Source organism: Tinamus guttatus, unplaced genomic scaffold, assembly GCF_059628265.1.
Source record: "Tinamus guttatus ecotype Peru unplaced genomic scaffold, ASM5962826v1 Tinamus_guttatus_pri_ptg000050l, whole genome shotgun sequence".
Lineage (NCBI taxonomy): Eukaryota > Metazoa > Chordata > Aves > Tinamiformes > Tinamidae > Tinamus > Tinamus guttatus.
The window spans coordinates 507,675-527,141 of record NW_028288584.1 but is presented as its reverse complement, the minus strand read 5'-3'; the positions used below and the strand labels follow the sequence as shown (position 1 = coordinate 527,141).

The following is a 19,467-nucleotide window of genomic DNA, read 5'->3' as shown; positions in this document are numbered from 1 at the left end:
TGTTCCCATATTAAAGGTTTAGGTAAGTAATTAAAACCTGGGTGTAAATAAGTGAAAATACCCTTCAAAACTCTCCTGAGTAGCCATGTTAGATAACTTGAATCCCTCCGGTTATCTATCAGGTATCCTAACAACATCTCTGTATACACATCTGCATTGGCATCTGCATGCAATGGGTCTTTAGTATGGCCTTAGGCTTGTAGGATGTATCTGCAAAGTGGTTTTGAGGCAGGATTTATAGGTGCAAGGACCAGCCTGGGCCTTGGACACCTTTGCCTGTATCTGTCTCTACGGGAGCCTGTGTTTTGGGGGAACTGTATTAATTTGAGAAATTAAACATTCCAAGTTATCTGGAATCGAGGAAAAAGAAGAAACAGAAAGAGTCCAAACCTTGGTGAGGGAGCATCTTAGGTAACTTCTTGTAGAAGAAAGCAAAAAGAGTTGTCTTGTATACTGCACATTACATACTGTTCAGGTATGAACTTAACTGCAATTTGGATTACAATTTTTTTCAATAAGGGTAAGAGTATGTGCAAGCCCTTGCAAGATCAGAGCTAGAAGTCCTTTTTCTAGGGAAATGAGACAAACTGGGTGTCTCTATGCAGTCTGTGAAAAGCTTACGTAAATCTTTAATGTCTGTAGACATGCTGGATTACATAGTACCATTTCTTTGCTCACCTGGGGCTTTCTATTGCATTTCCCAGCCAAAGTTAGTAGCTCAAGTTGCAGTTCCTTAAACATTTACTATTGCATTTCAGTAATTGGCATGGCTGGGGTGTCCTGACGTGCCCAGGACTCTGTTTCTGTACATACACACAGACTGTTGTTTGAGCAAAGAGGATCTAAGCTGAGAAAGCAAGTGCAGGGTGACATAACTGTTGCAAGCTGTGACCAGAAGATTGTTACTCAGCCTTTCCTATTTGTGATTATTGGTAACTTCCTGATTGGCAGCATGGCTTTACCTGGCATTTGCAGTTCTTAAGCGTGCAATGTATTGCCCAATATATGTAATGAGTAATTTATTTCCGTCTCTTTTGTGTAGGATGACTTTGACGTTCCTGAATGTGCTGTCAAATGCTGAAGTGCTGAACTGAAAGCAAGCAGAAGACCAACGTGTTTGTTATGATGTTTTAAGGTAAGATGTGATTTTTTTTTGCCGCAGGGGGACAATACTATGGAATGCTAACTGTGCTAACTCTACTCCTTTTGTTACACCTGGCTACTGATATCTGTGAGTTAGAGCAGAAATCACTGGCCTCATCAAGATCAAAGTTGGGGAAATGAAGATTAAAGGAAGCTCTGGAAGCTAGTGCTTGTCTTAAGGATCTTTTTTTGCTATCAATTCTCGGACTCGGCCAGGTTTGACTGCTGTTGTTTGAAATGATGTTTGGCACAACCCTCTAAGCTCTGCCATCCAGCCAGTTTTTGATCAACCCCACTGTCTGGTCATCTAACCCACACTTCCTGAGCTTCCCTATGCGGATGTTATGGGAGACAGTGTCGAAAGCCTTGCTGACATCCAGGTAGACAGCATCCACTGCTCATCCTTATCTAGCCACCCAGTCATCCCATTGTAGATGTCTGTCCAGTTGGTTAAACATGACTTCCCCTTGGTGAATCCGTGTTCACTGCTCTTGATCACCTTCTTTACCTTCACATGCCTAGAGATGGGCTCCAGGATGAGCTGCCCCATCTGGAACAGCAGCTCCTGCCTGTAGGACAGAACATGCTGGTTCTGTGTTTGCCAGAGTTTAGCATGAAAACAACTTCACCAAACGCTAGATGGTTGGTTGCCCCTGCACAGTGTTTAAGTGAGAAGATACAGTTCAAGTCTGGCTCAACGCTTTCTGTATTTCCTGAGCTCGCTAGACCAGTTCAGTCAGAATTTCTGCCCCTCACCCTGCAAGAGTAATCAGTGGGCTTCAGTGGTCCATGAGGTCCTTGTATCTGTGCATCTGCAAGGGGGATACATTTTTGAGGAAAGCATCCCTAACCTCATATTTTCCAGTGCTCGGCAATGCTGAAGGAAGGTCAGAAGTTTGCACCATGACCACAAGCCACCTCCTGGTGGTGCTGCCATCCGTGTTCCAGCCCATTGCACCTAACCTGAGATGTGCTTAAGATTATATACTTAAGTGCTGGGGCTGCTCTGATATTGCGGACTGTCTGAAAACAACCAAATTGTGACATGCCATCCCAAGTTTAACCAGGGCTGTTAGACCTCACTTCTTACTGGTGCCGTAGGTGCTATTAAGGAGACCTCAGTGTGATATCAAGGTCTCTATGTTAATAAAAGCATTGTATTTGCTTTTCTGATTTATATCACTTGAGAAGGATTTTTATTTTAAACATGTATTAATCTCTGGCGCTCCCTTAATGTAAACAAAAATGCTTAACAATGTTTTTACCTTTCTTGGCTTTTTTGTTGTTAGAACTTGACTAGTTCGTCTCTGGGTTTTCTGAGACAGTCAATTTCTAATATAGAAAACAATTTATTTTCTTGCCTCAGGTTTTTATTTTTAATAAATTCCGAATTTCTAGATATTGCATATATATGTTTTATTTCTCTACATATAAGGTACAAGAGCAACTCATCTTTTCCGTTAAATGTTCTACTTTTTTAAAGAAGGTGCTTGGTCCACCAAGAAGTGTGGCTTAGCATGCTAATAAAACTCACTTTATGCCTTTAAAATCTTTATTCAAAGTGGCCTGGCTAGCTTACAGTAGCTGTGTGGGTGGACTGTCCTTGAATTTTGTAGACTTAATTTAGTAGTACACAGTACCTAGTGATGGAAAACAGCTATAAATTGTCTGTGCGCAGCCATGCATTATTGATAAAGGGTAGAATAAGCTCCACAATTTCTTTATTTGAAGTTGTTAGTGCAACAGCTGGATGATTTAAGTGTTTTTTTTTCTTCTTCTTCCCCCCCACCTCAAGTTGGCAATGAAATGTCTCCTCATTTTCAGTTCTGAATTTGGTCCTGAATTTTGATTTGTGTGAGTGTGAAAGCTTTTCTGACACAACTAATTCCGACTGAAATGTTTCCACAGACTAGAAACAAGTTTTATTTTGGGGAGAGATAAGCAAACATAAAATCTGGATGCAGAAGGCAAGGCTCTTTTAATTTTCATAAGTATTCAGAAATGGAAAATGGAATGTAAAGTGTTAGATTAAAATGTATATATATACATGATTTGGCACACTTTTAAAGAAAATACTTTACAGTGAGTGCTTTCATTTCAGCACTTCTTCAAAGCTTTAAAAATCTTCACAGCCTTAAATTTGTCAAGTTTTTTTTTCTCCTGACATTTATGATGAGTAGAGTCTAGAGAACATAATTTGCATATAAAACTGTGCTGTAAACTAAACAGTCCTTTCCCTGTAGCTGAACAAAGGTACAATAAGCTGCTCGACACACTGGAAATTAAAACAAATAAATAAAAAGCCAGGAAAACTATCAAAATACTTGGTTTTCCCAACAAATGTGCAACCTGGAAGATTCTTTGTGTGCTATAATTCCTGGAATGGGATCTTCTCCCAGATTATTATTCTAATATGCTAAGATGAATGTACTATTTGAGATATACAAATAATGTATTGAGTATGGAATAATTTAATGCCCTTTTTCTGTATGCATAAATATCCTTCATTAGAAGTGTTACAAACCACAAACCTCCCTAGCTTTTTTTTTTTTTTTGGTGTAGGTGTTAAGGATAGTAAAAAGTATGCATGTGCTTTATTTTCATGAGCTCTACAGATGTTTGTAATGTTTTCCTTTTCTGTGGAGAATTGCTGTGTATTAACTTAGTTCTATTGGCTTTTAGGGTAAAGAATTAAAGAATTAACTAATGAAGTAATTAAATTGCTTGTATGGTTTCCGATCTAGAGGCAGTAAAAGTTATGGGGGAGAGGACTAACATGTTTGACAGAGGATTGCTGGAGACTTACATTTGAGAATAACTTGTTCAAAACTGATGAAAATTGTGGGGTAAATCAAATACAGTGGCTCTTAATGATTAAAATGCTGAAGTTATGAATTCTTACTGATTTTGTAATTCTCTGACTCCTTCAGTGCTAATATTAAACAATTTCTCTTAAAGGAGTATTAGGGTTTGGGATTTAAAGGAAAGCATCAGCTTCTTGAAGTAGCCTATTTTGATACATAAAATCATGAATTTTGCTCAATACATTGAAAGCTGCTTGGAAAGGAGCAGGAAGCTTTCCACAGGTCATCAGATTGGTCTCTGTTAATTCACTGAGATTGCTTGAAAAGGAGTATTTTCCTGTAGTTTAGATGTCTCAATGTATTCAGACATCATAATACTGGAATCTAAAAATTCTGTAATGATAGAGGATGACACCTTTGATTCTGTTTAATTCTTTTGGTGATTCTGTTAATACCTATAAACAACTGGGTATTTAACATCACTGCAAAACACTTCTGATTTTTTTTTCCCAATATGGAGCTGTGGTGTGTCTCGTGTGGCAGAACAGGCTTCAGCCATTCTGCCTTTAATTTTTTTTTCCATACAGAAATTTCTAGAGAGTTGAAAATGGTTCTGGTGGTGTATTTTTTTTTCTCTGAAACATAAATATTTTGGCAGGGGAGCATAATTTGAAAGTTCCTGGTGTTTAAGAGAGCTCCTTTCTGTGGTGTTTCTAGGCATGATTGTAATGAGATTATAAGAGAAGGAAACACCACAAAATAGAAGAAGCGTGTGTGGTCGCTCCCATCCCTACCCAGGTGCAACACCAAGTGCCTTGACAGTGACAAGTCCCAACCTGCGATCTCGTAAGGGGAAAAAAGCTCCTGTTCTTGCCATTCTCTCTGCTCCGAGTATGAAAAGACATAAAAAAAACTTGTTTGGGTGGAACAAATTTCAGCAGCATCTTTCAGGTTTGATCAGTTGCAAAATCCACGAGTTGCTGCCCTGTTGAAATCAGTAGCCCGTTGCCACCTCCAGCTGAAGCTTTGGGTGGGATTAATGCTGATTACAAAACCTACTTCTGCTCCCATCTACAGTACAAATGTCTGTCCCACCTACTCAGCTGCAGGATGTGTATTTTGTTAGCAAGACATAAGTGCATCATAAAGGACAAACTTGAATTATTTCCTCACTCTCTCTTTGTTCTTTTTCTTTTTTTCTTTTCCTTTACACCTTGTTTCAATTCCCTAATTTAAAAGAGATTTGAGTGATAATTAATTGCATGCTAATTTCAGTGAATTACCACGATGATAGTCCTGTTACTCGCTCAGAGGGCTCCTTGGTGAGAGAAATTGATGAGATCATTTAACAGATTAACAGGATACCAAGCCCTTCCCTATTTGTCAGCTGGAAGAGTAATGGTATATATTTTTTTGCAAATCTTGCTTCAAGTAGGGCTGATATGAGTAGCTACGATAACTTATGGAGTTTTGTCCTCATGAAGGATGCAGTTGACAGACCAGTTTATAGCTCTCTTCTCCAAACAGCCGGTTTTATTGGCTGCTCTTCCACAGTTTCTATGCAATGTGGTGTACCAAGGCATGTTGCCCATCTGTCATATATACATATATTTAACCCTGGGGGTTTTCCTGGGCTATCCTCCCCATTTTCTCCTTCCTTCAACATTGAATGTACTGGGGTGGCTGCATCAATGCAGACAGGGATAAGTTGTATGGGAGATAAACACGTGTGGTTGCAAATGGCAGAAAAGCTGCTGGGTGATCCGTGTTCCTTGGGCAGAATGGTGGTGCCTCCTGCTAATTACAAAATAATTGAATAAGCAGTTAACTATGTGTTGTCTTCCTGCACACTTCAAGGATTTGAAACACGATCTGTTTTCAGTACTGAGCTTTGCTTTGAAATGGAAAATGAATAGTACTTGATCTTGTATTTCGTAAGATGTTTTTGAAGGTTCTCCATCTTTCCACCTTTTAGTCCAGAATTTCTTGTGCACCTGGAATACCAAGTTAGAAAACACAGATTTTTGTTTATATTAGTTTGTTTATATTACTCTAGACATATAGACTATACTCTTGAAAATACACCTATAGGAAAAGTAATGTGGGAAGGTGAGGTGTCTGGAGAACTCCATTTTAATGGGACATCATGAATGGCACAGAACTCGGGTAAAATATATAATGCATCTGAGGATTTTTCAATGGTTTTGTGATAAGTACCTCTTCTCAGGAGTCACCCCCTTGGATGGAGCTTGCAGGGTTTTTTGGGGATGCAATCACAAGCCACCTTAGTGGGTTTGCTCATTCCCACTTTCTCCGCCTGCTTTGCCATGGCCCTCAGGTGTTCTGACATCACTTGGTGCTGTGCTTGTTTGAGTGGTAGCGGATGAAAATCCTCAGCTGCTTACAGCAGTGATGCCTCCACAAAGGGAATAAAAGTATCTTCCCTCATAAAGAAGGATGTGAGGGAGTAGATGCATGGTATTGCTTCCCACAGGTGGTCTCCAAGATCTAGACACGAGCAAGGTGCTGAGCATGGTAGTCAGAACTAGGCATGGTGCTTAAGAGCTTTCTAGCTAGATGTTGCAGCTAGACCTTTGCAGTGTTACTTGTGGGAGCGCCCTCAAGTGCAATCCTTAAAACTGACTTTCTGCAAGTGATGAGGAGCTTGGCTCTGAGGCTCTGCTCCGTAGTAGCTTTTTCTGCTATGGTGTCTCTTATTAGCGTCAGCTAGAGCCAGGACAAGGGAAGCAAATAAATAAATAAATAAATAAAAAGAAAAAAGGTATAGTAGGTAGAAAGTACATTTTGATTGTATTTGTGGTAGTACGTTTCTGAAGCTGTAAAGTGTGTGTGATCCAAATGGTAAATATGCCAAATTCGAAAAGGTTGTAAGAAATCTCCTCTTAAATCTGCCCTCAAGAAAGGAGGTATTATGCTTGTTGTGGCTGAATTAAAAAATGAAAATGTAGGCACAGAGGGAAACTGCTTTCTGACAAAAAACTCCACATTTACTGACAAAAAAACTCCACTGCTATCCCAGACTTGTTTCTCTGCTGTATCACTTCAGGTTGACTGCTTCCTTTCATTTTGCTCCATTTTTTTTGCAATGAAAACACTAAGTAGTGACCTTCATCTGTCTTGAAAGAAAAAAAAATATTATTACAGCAGGATTCTTGACATTTTAAAACGAAATGGAGGAGCTGGGAGTCATGTCTTTCAGAGTTGTTGTAATTGATGGAATTTCTACTCAGGGAGGAGTTTGGCTTGTTTAGTGCAAGTTTGGCAGGAGAAGTATGCATCTCATTTTGTCTGTGTGTATAAACTTTTGTCTGTGTGCTGAAAGGTGCTTTTAAAGTTGCTTTTAGACGTGGCTGAGATCAGATAAAGCAGGTAAGCATATATTTAAATGCATAATAATGTTGCTTGTTAAGGTTGGTTAACTAGAGATGGCTTTTAATTGAAAATGCATAGGAATAAAAGATCAGTGATTTTCCTTTTTTTTGTGGTGGGGTGGGCTAAAAGATCAACCTACTTTTGGACAATGCAAGCAGGTTTTCTTTTATAGATAAGGGGGAGTTATTGAGATGTTCTGTCCCATGCTAGGTGTCTAAATTAGCTCACAGTACTGGTAATGCTTGAAGTGTATTGGAAATAAGCTTTTTTATGTAGGGACCTAGAAGAAAAGTGCCCAGAAGTTCTAAGATTTTTGTGGGCAATTGTCCAGAGAGCTGGCCAGAGAACTTGAGGATATGCGTGGGTATTTGTGGTCCAAAAAAAGGTGAACTTACAGCAAGCTGTTTCTTCTGCTGCCTTGAGGAAGTCCCCTCAATCCTTCATAATGAGGCCTGTCCCTTAGAAGAGGAGTTTCTGCCTGCCTAATACTAGTCCAGCATTAGCTGAATTGCTGACCTGTCTGCATGGAATTGGTTTTTGAACATGCGAAAGGATTTAAGTGTTAAGTATGCAAAGACTTGTAAAAGGACTTTTCAGATCGGTAGTGTTTGTTTTGTTTTGTTTTTTTTTGTTTGTTTGTTTCAAAATTCCGAGTATATCACACAACAGATGCTCCAAATCCCATACTTACAGAGGAATACTGTGAGCTTTATTCGGTCTGTAAAGAGCTTCATAAGTTGAGTTTCCTCTTCGCTTTTGTGCAGATAATCAAGGGTTGTTTAAATGTCTTAACTGCAGAATTTCTGATTCTTGGGCCAGGCACTTCTGAAAAGGCTCTCCAGAGATAATGGTGAGGATCCTTCACTTAAGACAGATGCAAGCTGACTACAGCAGTCGTTATTCAGAAATCTCCTGATGCACATGCTTTTCTTATGCAATTAATGAATATATAGGCAGGAGCACATACAAAAAAAACAACAAAAAAGCAGGCAAAGAGAAGACGGATGTAAGTGCTGATTAAGTGTCTCAAAGCAAAGTCAAAAAAAAAAAAAAACAAGCATGACAAGAATGCTATTTTTATTTATTTATTTTTCCCTACCCATTTTGATACCTGTGTGTATGGTGGTGGGAAGGGGCAGGAGTAGTTCCCAATCCGTCAGGAATGCTCTATGCCTGGCACGTAACTTGCCCTCTTCCCCTGATATTCATGATAAAGGTTCATGGAAAAGGGTTTTTGCAGACTTTTGGCCAGTGTAGTACTTTTGGGACAAATGGGAGAAACAAAGCGAGTTGTTACTGAGGAGATAGGTTGATTCATCGCTAGTTTTTAAATCCCAAGCATTAAGTTCTGGGAGTGTCTTCGTAATAATGATGCGGTTAAATGTAAGTTTATAGTGGGGGTAAATGTGTTTCTATATAGTTAATCTGTACAGCCTACAGCTGTTTTTGTCTGTGTAGACCTGAGTAAACACAAAGATTCGATTCCAGTTACAGAGATAAATCGACAAAAACAGAGTTGCATTGAGAACTTCTGAACTTTGCCTTGGATTTTGTGTTGTTTTGCAGCAGATAACACCTGCCTCCGTGGTAGAGAGCTTAGGGTTTTTTTAAAAAAAATGGAAAAGACATATTTTTTTCTTCTATTTTATTTTGGTCTATGTTTTCTCTTTCTTTCTTTGCTTTTTCTCTACTGAGTGCTTAGGAAAGGCCCTCTTGATTCAAAACTGTGTTTTATCTGTAAGTATCACACAGATGCCTTATATTTTGCCCTGTATAAGAACTGATGGTCCTGATGCAGACAAACAAGTAAGCTGAAGGTGCTGTCCTTCTCAAAACAGTATTGATGCCATATTCACTATTAACACACCATATGATGAGGTGGTTGTAGAAAAGGATTTTAAGCAATCACTTGACTTTATCTGAATGCTGGTGCCTAGTGAGGAGTTCTCCCCTCTCACCTGTTTGCCAAGTGATTATTAAACATCTTTAGTCATTTATGCTTGAAAAAGAAAAGCACTGATCTCGCAGATCAGTCCTGATCTTGCGTTTTCCAGTGGATACTGAGGTAAGTGACTTCCAGTGACTGTATCTTAGCAGGTTATTTATGATTTTTTTTGTGACTTTCATGTTCTCGAACTTGCTAATGAGGATATACCATTTAACTGACAATACTTCAGTTAATGAGTGACATAAGTTTTTTTACATAGTACTTACTTTTCTTTAGAACTGGGATACAGAATTAAAAACTAAAATATCCTTGTCTTCCTGTAAATGTTTTATAGCACTTCTAAACGCTTTAAACTTTTTTTTTTTTTCTGTATAGAGTAGGAATTACTGTTACAGAGAGCAGGATATCAGCACATGGACCACTCGTGCATTGCTCCGTGCTCTACACACCCAGGAACAGCCATGTCTGCCCATGCTCTGATCTGCTCCTGAATGTGAAATTTAAGTCTCAGATCTAAAACATTTGCGGAAAATAAGGGAAGGGATTATAAAATTTAGCAAGTCGTATCAAGGATGCACAGATGTTGCAGATCTCTGGTACACTTTCACATGCATCCCCATTAACTCTCCTTTTTTTGATCAAAAAGAATCAAGGATAAATTTTTGAGTTTATCACTTCTTCTGTAATGGGATGTTTATAAATACAATAAATTAAGCCATTTGTTCTGGGAGTGACAAGTAGAAATAAGTAGGTTAACTGTCGTTTAAAGCACAAACAACCAACCTCTGTGAAGAGCAGTGGGAATATTAGCAAAAGCCAAAGTTTGACCAGATGGTACCAAGCAAATTGCTTCTTTTCTTTCCTCTCCCACAGCTGCTTTTTCTTGACATTTGCGACACCCTCTCTCCAACCTTAGCATGAGTCCCCGCGTGTCTGTGCAGCAAACTAAAAGAGGCGCTGGTCTATCTGGAAAAAAAAAATAGAAAAAAATAGAAGAAAAAATAGGAGAGAGAAAAAAAAAAAAGAAAAGGAGAGAGGCATTGACTCTTGGCCAGAGAAGTTTCCCAGTCCAGATCAAAGCTGTGGAGTTGTGCCATGGACAGGGAAGGGAGGAGGGCAGCACAGCGAGCCATGCTAAATGTGGCTGGCGACTTAACAACAGACTAACCTGACAAAAGAAAAACTGCTGCTGTGTTAATGAAATGAACCCATTGAGTTAAGTCTCTCAAGAGTCAGAACCTGCATAAGGAAAGGAACAGAAGTGCAAGGTAACAGTCATTTATTTTAATTACTTTCTCTTTCAACACTTGCTGCCTTGTGTTTCAGCGTTTCAGAAAGACCAATCCACAAGTGTTGCATGCTGGTTTTTTTTCTTTTTCCTTTTTTCTTTTTTCCTTCTTAAGTTAAATTTAGTTTATGCAATGGACAAGGAAGTAAAATTATTCAGCTTAATTTTAAGACACAGTAGTAGTTCATGTTTTCATCCATAAACACAAGAAGACGTAAAACATGCCCAAGATCATGGGTTCATTGTTTTGTTTAGCTGAAACAACTGGTACAAGTTGTCTTTTTGGACTACAGTTTGTCTCAGACGTCTCTAACCTCTTTTGTTTCTCTGTGTTTTTAAGGAATAAAGTAAGAATTCCTGCAGAGATTTTTGTAATATTTCTGTTAGAGGTACTAACTAACTAGTAATGCACCTTAAATCTAAGCCCTTTCTGCCCTCTTCTGGGGAGAAGGGGGTCTTTTGCTCTGGACTCCAATATTCTTACATATGCGAAACTGTGCAGTTTCATTTGAATTTTTTTTTTTTTTTTTTTTTTTTTTTTTTTTTTTTTGTGAGAGACTGTTGGTATGCCTTTGCTGCTTGAACTGTTTATAGTCTATTCTCTGGAATGCTATAGTCTATTCTCCTCTAACCTCTGGAGGTTTTGGGGTTGCAATGAGCCCCATAATAGCTCCATAGCACGATTGTTTATGTCTGCCCGTATGGAGAAGCTTGTTTCTAAGGAGGGAACTTCTGCTTAGTGCAGATGCAACCTGTAGTGTCCAGTAAGTGGCTCTCTATTTTGGTACCTAGTGCATAACTAATTTTAAAAGGCTATTAACTTTTTGGGTGCTGCAAGGCAAGTGCTGCTGAAGCAGAATATCCCAGAAATTTGGGGAAATCGTTAGGTAAGGTTTTTTTTCTTCCCCTCAAGTTTAGTGGTTTTCCCTCAGTGTTCTTCTTTATGCTAGAGACCATTTTCATAAATTTTTGTAAGGCTGTCCCCAGGTGTATATAGTGTATGAAAGAAACAGAAAGAAGCTTTATGCATGCAGTCATCATGGGAAAACAAGACTTAATTGTGATTGTCTGCACGGGAAAGATACTTCAGCTGCTTAATTGTGCTTGGGTGGGGTGAAACTCGTGGTTTCTTCTGTTAATGTTGTGTTTACAGCACACCCTATCCTTAATAAAGAGAGTTATCTCTGGCAATATTTGAACAACAGCAATGACTGATCCCAGATAAATCTCCTTGTCTGTTGGTTTCTTATTAAACTCTACATATGTTTATGTCCAAATTTTGAGTAAAGATTTTGAGAAGGTTAAATGTTGTATCCTAACAGTGTCTGTAAATCTGTTTATTGGTTTTCTATCAGTCTTTTTATTGCATCCTGGCATTGATGTGTACAAACACAACCTGTGTTTTTAGAATGGAAACGAGTTCAGAAACTTGGCCATAGGGGTTCAGAAGAACCATTTGCTTCACACCAAAGGTTTTGAAGCAGGGAAATGGTGGGAAGCTTCACAGAGTGTCTATTATACAGGTTGGAATTACAGCCCCAAGAAAGATATCCCATGGGAACTGATCATTCAACATGAGGTCCGTACCGAGGTTTTTGGCTCACATGAAAATAGCGTTGTTCTTGTTCTGTTCTGAACTGTGCTGTAAAAAAACTGCACTGCTGTTATGGTACAGTGCTAATATTGTGCAAATCATCCTGCTTAAGCTTTGGTATCATATGCAAGTGAATAAGTGTGAAGGATTTGAAGGAATGACTCAGTAATACCAGCCTCCTGCTAGCCTCCCCATCTCCTAGGACAGAAACCGTAGGGGCCAGGCTAAGCAGCAGGCAAGTGTGGCTGGTTTGCATGAGCTTGTTGGCCCTGGCTGCTCAATCCAGCTGCTCCCCCTGCTCTGGTATTAGAGAGGAGGATGCAACGACCCTTGGGAAGGAGCATCCTGCTCCAAGGTGTGAGCATCATCCTGTGCTTGGGCACGAGCATCCCACCCCGCACACCTCCTCCTGCTTTGCTCGCTGTGATGTGCATAAACAGTGCTACACGTGTTGAAGACTCTGCTCTTTGGATTTCGGAATACTTGGGGCAGAAAGCCCCAAGTCTCCTCTAGGGCTCTGCATGCAGTAGAGTTGCTCAAGAGGAAGAGTGCCGCCGGACACGATCCCAGCCAAGATGCACGGCTCCAAGTGAGCAAGGAGAGCGAGGAGAAACCCCATTCATCTCCCAAGGCCTCCTGGAGCCGCCAAGACGGAGCGCCTGGCAGCCAGTTCCTTGTGTTTCTTCTCAAGAACCGTCGTTCCGGAGGACGGCGCTGGCCCTATCTCTGCATCTGCGTGAGCGTGCCCCGAAGGGAGTTCCCTCTTTCCTCTGCTCAGCAGGAAGGCCTCCTTTGCAAATGCTGCTTTTCATAACATGCCCTGTGCGCGTAGAAATAGACGGTGCTAATTAGAAAGGTGAGCAGATTTTCCTCTCATCCACCTGAGAAGAACGTATATTCCATACAACCTGCCGTGGGTGTGAAAAGAACCTTTATCTCCTACTCGACTTATAATGCCTGGATTTGTTAGGCTTCTCCTAAGGACTGTGCACTGTATATCAGGCATGTAAATATATATATATATATACACATACATATATATATATATATCTTAATAAAATGCACCACTTGCAGAATAACTAGGCTCTTTCCCCCGCAGCAAGTTCTGTCTGTGGACACTCTTGCATAACCTGATGGAGAGCTACCTGAATATTTCCATGCCTTTGAAATGGAGTTAGCAATTCTGGATAAGTTTTGGCATGTGTCTGTGGAGACGGGATGCGGAACATGCACCTCTTTTGAAATGTAGTTCCAAATTACTTGGAAATGCCAAGTGTTGATTGCGGAATTAAAAAAAAAAAAGAAAGAAACACCCAAAAAACAGAGCTGAAGAACCAGCTGTCTGGAAAGCTTTAGGAGAAATGCAAATTCTTTCTGCTTAGGCTCTTTCCAGAGTTCCTGAATTTAGCATGCATTTGCCCCTAAAAAGATTATATTAAAATACTTAAAGAATAGTCATTTTAAACCACTAACACTACAAGTAGGAGAAGCTTGGACCTCAGTCGTGCGTCCCCTCAATATAATTTTTTATTTATGTAGATGTGTCTGTATGGTATCAGATCAGGTCCACAGAGTTCTGTATGCTCTGACAGTGGCCAGCAAAAAATACCTTGGGAAGAATATATGAAAGTCAAGCACATATTAATATATTCTCAGAATATACTTGGCCTCCAGCAGTATGTGGTTCACAGCTTTCCCAAGCCAGAGGTGATTTCTTTGGCTTCTTAATAGCTGTTGGTGGACAAATTTATTGTATATTTTTTTTGACCATCACTGGTGTTTGTTTTTGTTTTAAGTATATGTAGGCTGTTAGCAACTTCAGCTTCCTGTGGCAAGGAGTTTCACTGGTTGCCTATAGGTTGGGTGAATATTCTTTGTCTTCATGTTCTTTCTACCCTGTCTGTTATCTCATAGTTTTTGTTCCTGTTAACCCCTTTAAAGCCATGTGTTTAATACCACTTTTTGTTCATGGCATCCTCAGTACAAATGCAGACTTCTGAAATACCTGGTGCTTTGTTTCCTTTTGTTTTTATTCCCACTGGCTTACCCAAAAGAGACTTGAAATACACAGATTTTTTCCTTGCTGTCTGAGCTCATACTGATAGCTGAGTGCTGGGGAAAAAAATATTTTGCACTAGATGGCAGTGTGGATAGTTATATGGGAAGCTTGTTTTAATTGCTAACATTGCAGGAAGGGCAATTTGCAGTATTCAGCACAAGCACCGTGCTGCAGGAAGGACAGGAGCACCTCTTGCTTCAATGCCTAACCACCACATATCCACGTTGAGGAGAAATGGATATTCCCAACCTGAAAAGCTTTAGCTGGTGGTGCCTGTTCTGGGAATTGCAAATTAATACATTTTTCTCCTTTTGCTTGCTCCTCATGCATCCATGATGCATGAGTAGCTCAGCTGCTACATGAGCAACCCATAAAGAAGACTATGTTGAAGGCACAAGGGTGGCTGATACACCTTAAAAAGCATCTCAAAATGAGAAGCTGTTATGAATTCCTGGCCGGTTGCTGACAGTGGATCTTCCTTATATTAATATAAAAATACTAATAAACTTAAGCATCAGGGTGTAAGACATTTCTTCTATACTTGAAAATCAATATGAGTGTGAAATCCTGGTATGCGAACTTCTTTTGAAAGTCAGTAGTGCCACTCTACATTGAAAGGAGATGAGTAGCGGACTTGAAGTGAGAAGTCGTATCTGAAGTTGCTTCCTGAGTGGATGGTCTTGATGGCCTTATGCTGAAGTGACAGAAACTTTCCTGGAAAAATATATATATATATATATATTACAGGACAATCAACAGAAGGAATGGCTTGCAAACTATTGAACTTGATATCTATTAAACAAGAGGTAATTAATGTGCGTCTGTATAATTAAACTTGCTTTTAATAATGGTGTTGAAAAGAAAGCAGGCAGCTTGGGAGAGAAATACAGTTCAGATTTCTTCTAAAAGAGGTGAGGGATTTGGATGGTGCTTGTTTGCATTTGGTAAGTAACTGCAAAGAGCAGTTGTGAACTGGTCTGGATTTCTGTCTTGGCTGAAAATTTGTGAACTTGGTGCTGTCACAGCCCTGTCCTTGTAGGCAGTGATTTAATGTACAGCTCTGGGAAGACCTGAAAAGCAAATTAGGAATTTGCAGACTTGACAAAGGATCTTTTTTTGCCATTGTTTTGCTTTGACAGAGTAGCAAAATTAGAGGACCATGCAAAATCATTACCATCTGAATGTGAAACTCCTTATCTTGCTACTTCAGGGAGTCTTTGCAATTGGAAAATGCCCCTGTTGTTGTAAGCAGCAATAACTGGAAACATGGACAAAGATCAGCCTGTTGCTGGAGGAGCGTGTCACTTCTGAACTCAACTCGTGATGCGCTTCTTGCCTCATTTCAGGCAGACTGTGGGGCAGTGAGTTGTTACGAGCCAGTGCTGCAATTTTGGTTCTTCATACTACTAATAAAATTGGATTTCCTCACACAATCCTTTCGTTAAACTATTAAGCTTATTTGTGTAGTGTTTTAGTCAAAGCTGTAATTCACTTAGGTGTAGTCGTGAGAAAAACTTCTTTTTTTTTTTTCCAGATTAGTAGGATAGCACTTAATTAAATAAGGAATTAAGCAATCTCTGTCCTTACCATCTTGTTTTAAGAAACCACAGGTTAGAGCTGTAGCATCCTCTATGATCAGATTAGTGCACACTTGTGGATGTGTCCAACGTTCCCTCTGAAGTGGGTGATACATTTCATAAGATAGGCAAGATATTCTGAATAAAGAGAATAAAGCAAGTTTGTTTATGAAATCACATGGCGTGCCCAAGCTTAAAAAAGTGGGGGAAAATATGCCTCAGTTATCACCTTGTATTTTGTCTTTTTTTTTTCCTCACCTGTCTTATACTGGAAAATGATAAAGCAAACAAGAATGTCTTACTCCTCCACCTTCCCTTCTTGAAATTAAGAAGCAATATCCTGCTAGAGTCTTTCTGCTCTACTTCCCATTTATGATTTCCCCCCACTAGCACAGTTGTACATTATTTGCACTGCAAGCATTATAAAGGAATATTTCTGGAAAACTGGTTCCCTAGGGCAGCTTCGTAAGAATCACTGTTATTTGTCTTGCTGTGGTGCTAAACAAACAAATAAAAAACCTCAACTCCTCCTCCCAACTTGGAGTGACAGATGACCTTAAAAAGAGAGCCAACAGTGCCGATGAAAAGATTGTGGTCTACCAAAGATAAATGGAAATAAATACATGCCATAATACAAAAGTTACAGAAAATTGGGTAATAACTAGTTTACATTATGCAGTAACCACTGGGCTGATGCTGTTCTAAGCCAAGAATATTTCTGTGAGTAATAGAAGAGAAATCTGTTGACATGAATAGTTGCAATATTCAAGATTCAATGTAGGGTCTGGTTACCTTCTCAAGAGATCAGTACGTTTGCACAATCTCTGAATTTAGGAAAGGCCAGAATTGCGTATTCTCACTGAATCATATCATATCAGAAGTTGTGAGGCAAATGGAGCCACATATAAAATGTACTTACATAATCCTTTTGCCCTCAGAAGATAGACAGCTGATCTTGTTTGGGTCAAGGTCTTGGGTTTGGGCAAATTTCAGTGGTATTTAGGAGAGCAAAGTCATAAGTCTTGCTCTCCTGTCCTGTTTTGCATTGAGAGGCTGAGGAACATCAGGCAGTCCGTGCTCTAGAGCAGAAGATGCGGCTGGTGCAAGGATAGCATGCTGTCTGATTACACTCATATACTCAGAAATGTCCCCAAGACAACGGGCTCAAACCAGTGCAAGCCTGTCACAAGCCAACATGATACACATCCATTTCATAATGCACGAAATCTTAATTTCATCAGTGGATTTGGCAAAGTCTGGAAGAGGACTGATTATGGTGTAAAGAAAAGAGGAAATAAATTAATAAACTTAATAAATAACCACATCTAGGATTAGAGGTTGGTGTGAGAGAGTTGGTAGGAAATGATTAAAACATATGGGAAATTTAGTTATCTTTTATTCTTGTTAATTATTCCTCCTACTCTAACCAATGCAAATTTTCCACCCATGCCCTAAGTATGAGCTGGTGCCAAGCACAGCTCTCCTTGTGGGATATTAAAAGGTACTGATGCTTCCTCCACACTGTCTACATCCACCACATCCCCTGCTGTTCTGCCCACCTTTTTTTTTTTTTTTTTTTTTAATCTTGGGAATAAACTGGGGAAGTTTCACATTGATTAAAAGCCACCAACCTTGTTGTAAGACCCTGAATAAAAACACCTGTTCCTTCACAGTGACCCTTGGATAGGTCTTAAGTGTTGTAATTGAATGCTCAAAGCTAAATTTTTGTTATGATTAATTAATGTTTGGACACCAAAGAGTTTGATACCACAAGCTTGTTAATGAAGCATCTTTTTGGAACTAAGCCACAGTTATCTCTTTGTAGAAGAGGCTGTGGCAGTTGGGTACAAGGATTAGAACTTTTGTTCCTGCAGAAACTGTCTTGATTTATCCTGAAAACCTCTGGCTTTGTGCTATTAAGAAATTTTGCTCCAAGATAGAATTTTTATTTGTGCTCATGTTGTTGTTCAAAATCGTTTATACATAAATAGGCTATATAGCTATAGGCTATAGGATCACTCTAGAGAGTGGAAATGATCAAATTTTGGAATATGGCTTTCTGTAGCCCTGACTGGGTTTTCTTAGCCTCACTCTGTTCATCACTCAAATTCCCAGCATCTTACACTGGTAAGACTGATATTCCTTAGTGCCACAGAGGAAAGAGCTCAGGAACATGTCATCCTCATAACAAATTAAAGCTGAGGTGAGGACAGTGTCTTGTGGAACACGTTTTTCCGCTGTACTTCTCTCTGCAAGATGAGTGGATGAAACTGACAATGTTTTTGAGGGAGTGCCCAAATAACCTGGTGTTGCTTGATGTCTCTCTGATTTTTATCCTTATGTTAGAAATCCACAGGCAGAATAACATTTACTTTTTAATCAATTAAGACATCAGGCTGCAATATTTATATCTACTGTAATTCAGGTGTGGAAAGGTGTCCAAGGAGTGAAATTAATTCTTTAAACACCGGTTGTGCCTTTCCATTGTGAATCAACACTGCCTTGCTGGCCTGAATCAGCCGTTTCTAAAAAAAACAAGTTTATGTTGATAGGTAATATTCGTAATATTGAGCAGTTTTGGTTCCAAGTGATTTTTTTGTTAATTATCTTTATAGTTTCTTTTGACTGATGTTCTGTCATTTTGCAGGTATGAAAATAAACGTGAATCCTGCAGCTGCTGGGAGTGCATTTATAGTTCTTGAGAACATAAGAATTTTCTTCTGTGCATGTTGTTCCACCTGTCCTCAGCAACCTGCGTGCTGAGAACCACATGTTCCCTAAACAGCAGCATTCCTTGTGCTGCTGCTGATTGCTTAAGTGCATAAAACCAGGTGGAATTTCTCAAGACAGCTTTGCACCTCTGATGCTTTTGCTTTCCCAGCAGAGCAGCAGCTGCCCAGTATTGTGTCTCCTCAGGTTCTGCCTTCCCACGTAATTTGCTAATTGGCACCTTTGGCAAAGCTTCCATGTCTTCCTGGACACAGCAGCCGCATGCAAAACTCTTTGGAAGGGGAGGCAATAGGGCAGTGTTCACATTTGCTGGGTTCATGAGGATGCCCAGCTCCAAAACGCGCTGCCCGGAGTCAGCATGCACAGGGCAGAGTGAGCATAGGTCACCATATAGTGGAAAGAGATGCCGTTTATGGTATGGATGGGGCTGCCCAGTGATTATGGAGGGATGACTGGTGGACCAACCCATCTCCAGCTCCAGCTCCTGGTGGGACAGCAGCAGGAGGCACCCCTTTCACCCCACAAATATTCATAAATCTCATTGACTCTTGTATTGAAGGCTTCCTCATACTTATGACAAAAAATTATTTTCAGGACAATTATTTGTTATGGGACAATAAATGTTGCTGTTGATGCTGATACCAGGACGTTCATTTTTGGCTGTTTTTATGCTACTCCTTTTCCTGCCCCTGGCAGCAGGCTCTATCACCGAGCGGGATATTGCAGTCTTGCTGCCTGGGGATTCCCCCTTGTAATTACCTCGATTTTCTGAGTATGATTTGGAAATCCTGCTGCTGCTTTGGTTAATTCTCCATGCACCTCCTGGGGCAAAAGAAGCTCTGAAGAGCTTTGAAGTTCTCCAGGTCTGCACTCTGTAGTCAACATCGCTTGCTGTGCGTGCAGTACGCTTCTGGGAACGCGTTGTGTTATC

General features: G+C 39.9%; 1 protein-coding gene across 1 annotated transcript in view; it reads left to right on the top strand.

The window, feature by feature from the left end:
- Positions 1–19,467, top strand: part of KANK1 (KN motif and ankyrin repeat domains 1) — a 101,196-nt gene that overhangs the window by 22,672 nt on the left and 59,057 nt on the right. The window contains exon 2 of the mRNA XM_088539849.1: positions 1,043–1,135. The gene's annotated coding sequence lies outside the window, so the exon portion shown is untranslated. The remainder of the gene's footprint in view (positions 1–1,042; positions 1,136–19,467) is intronic.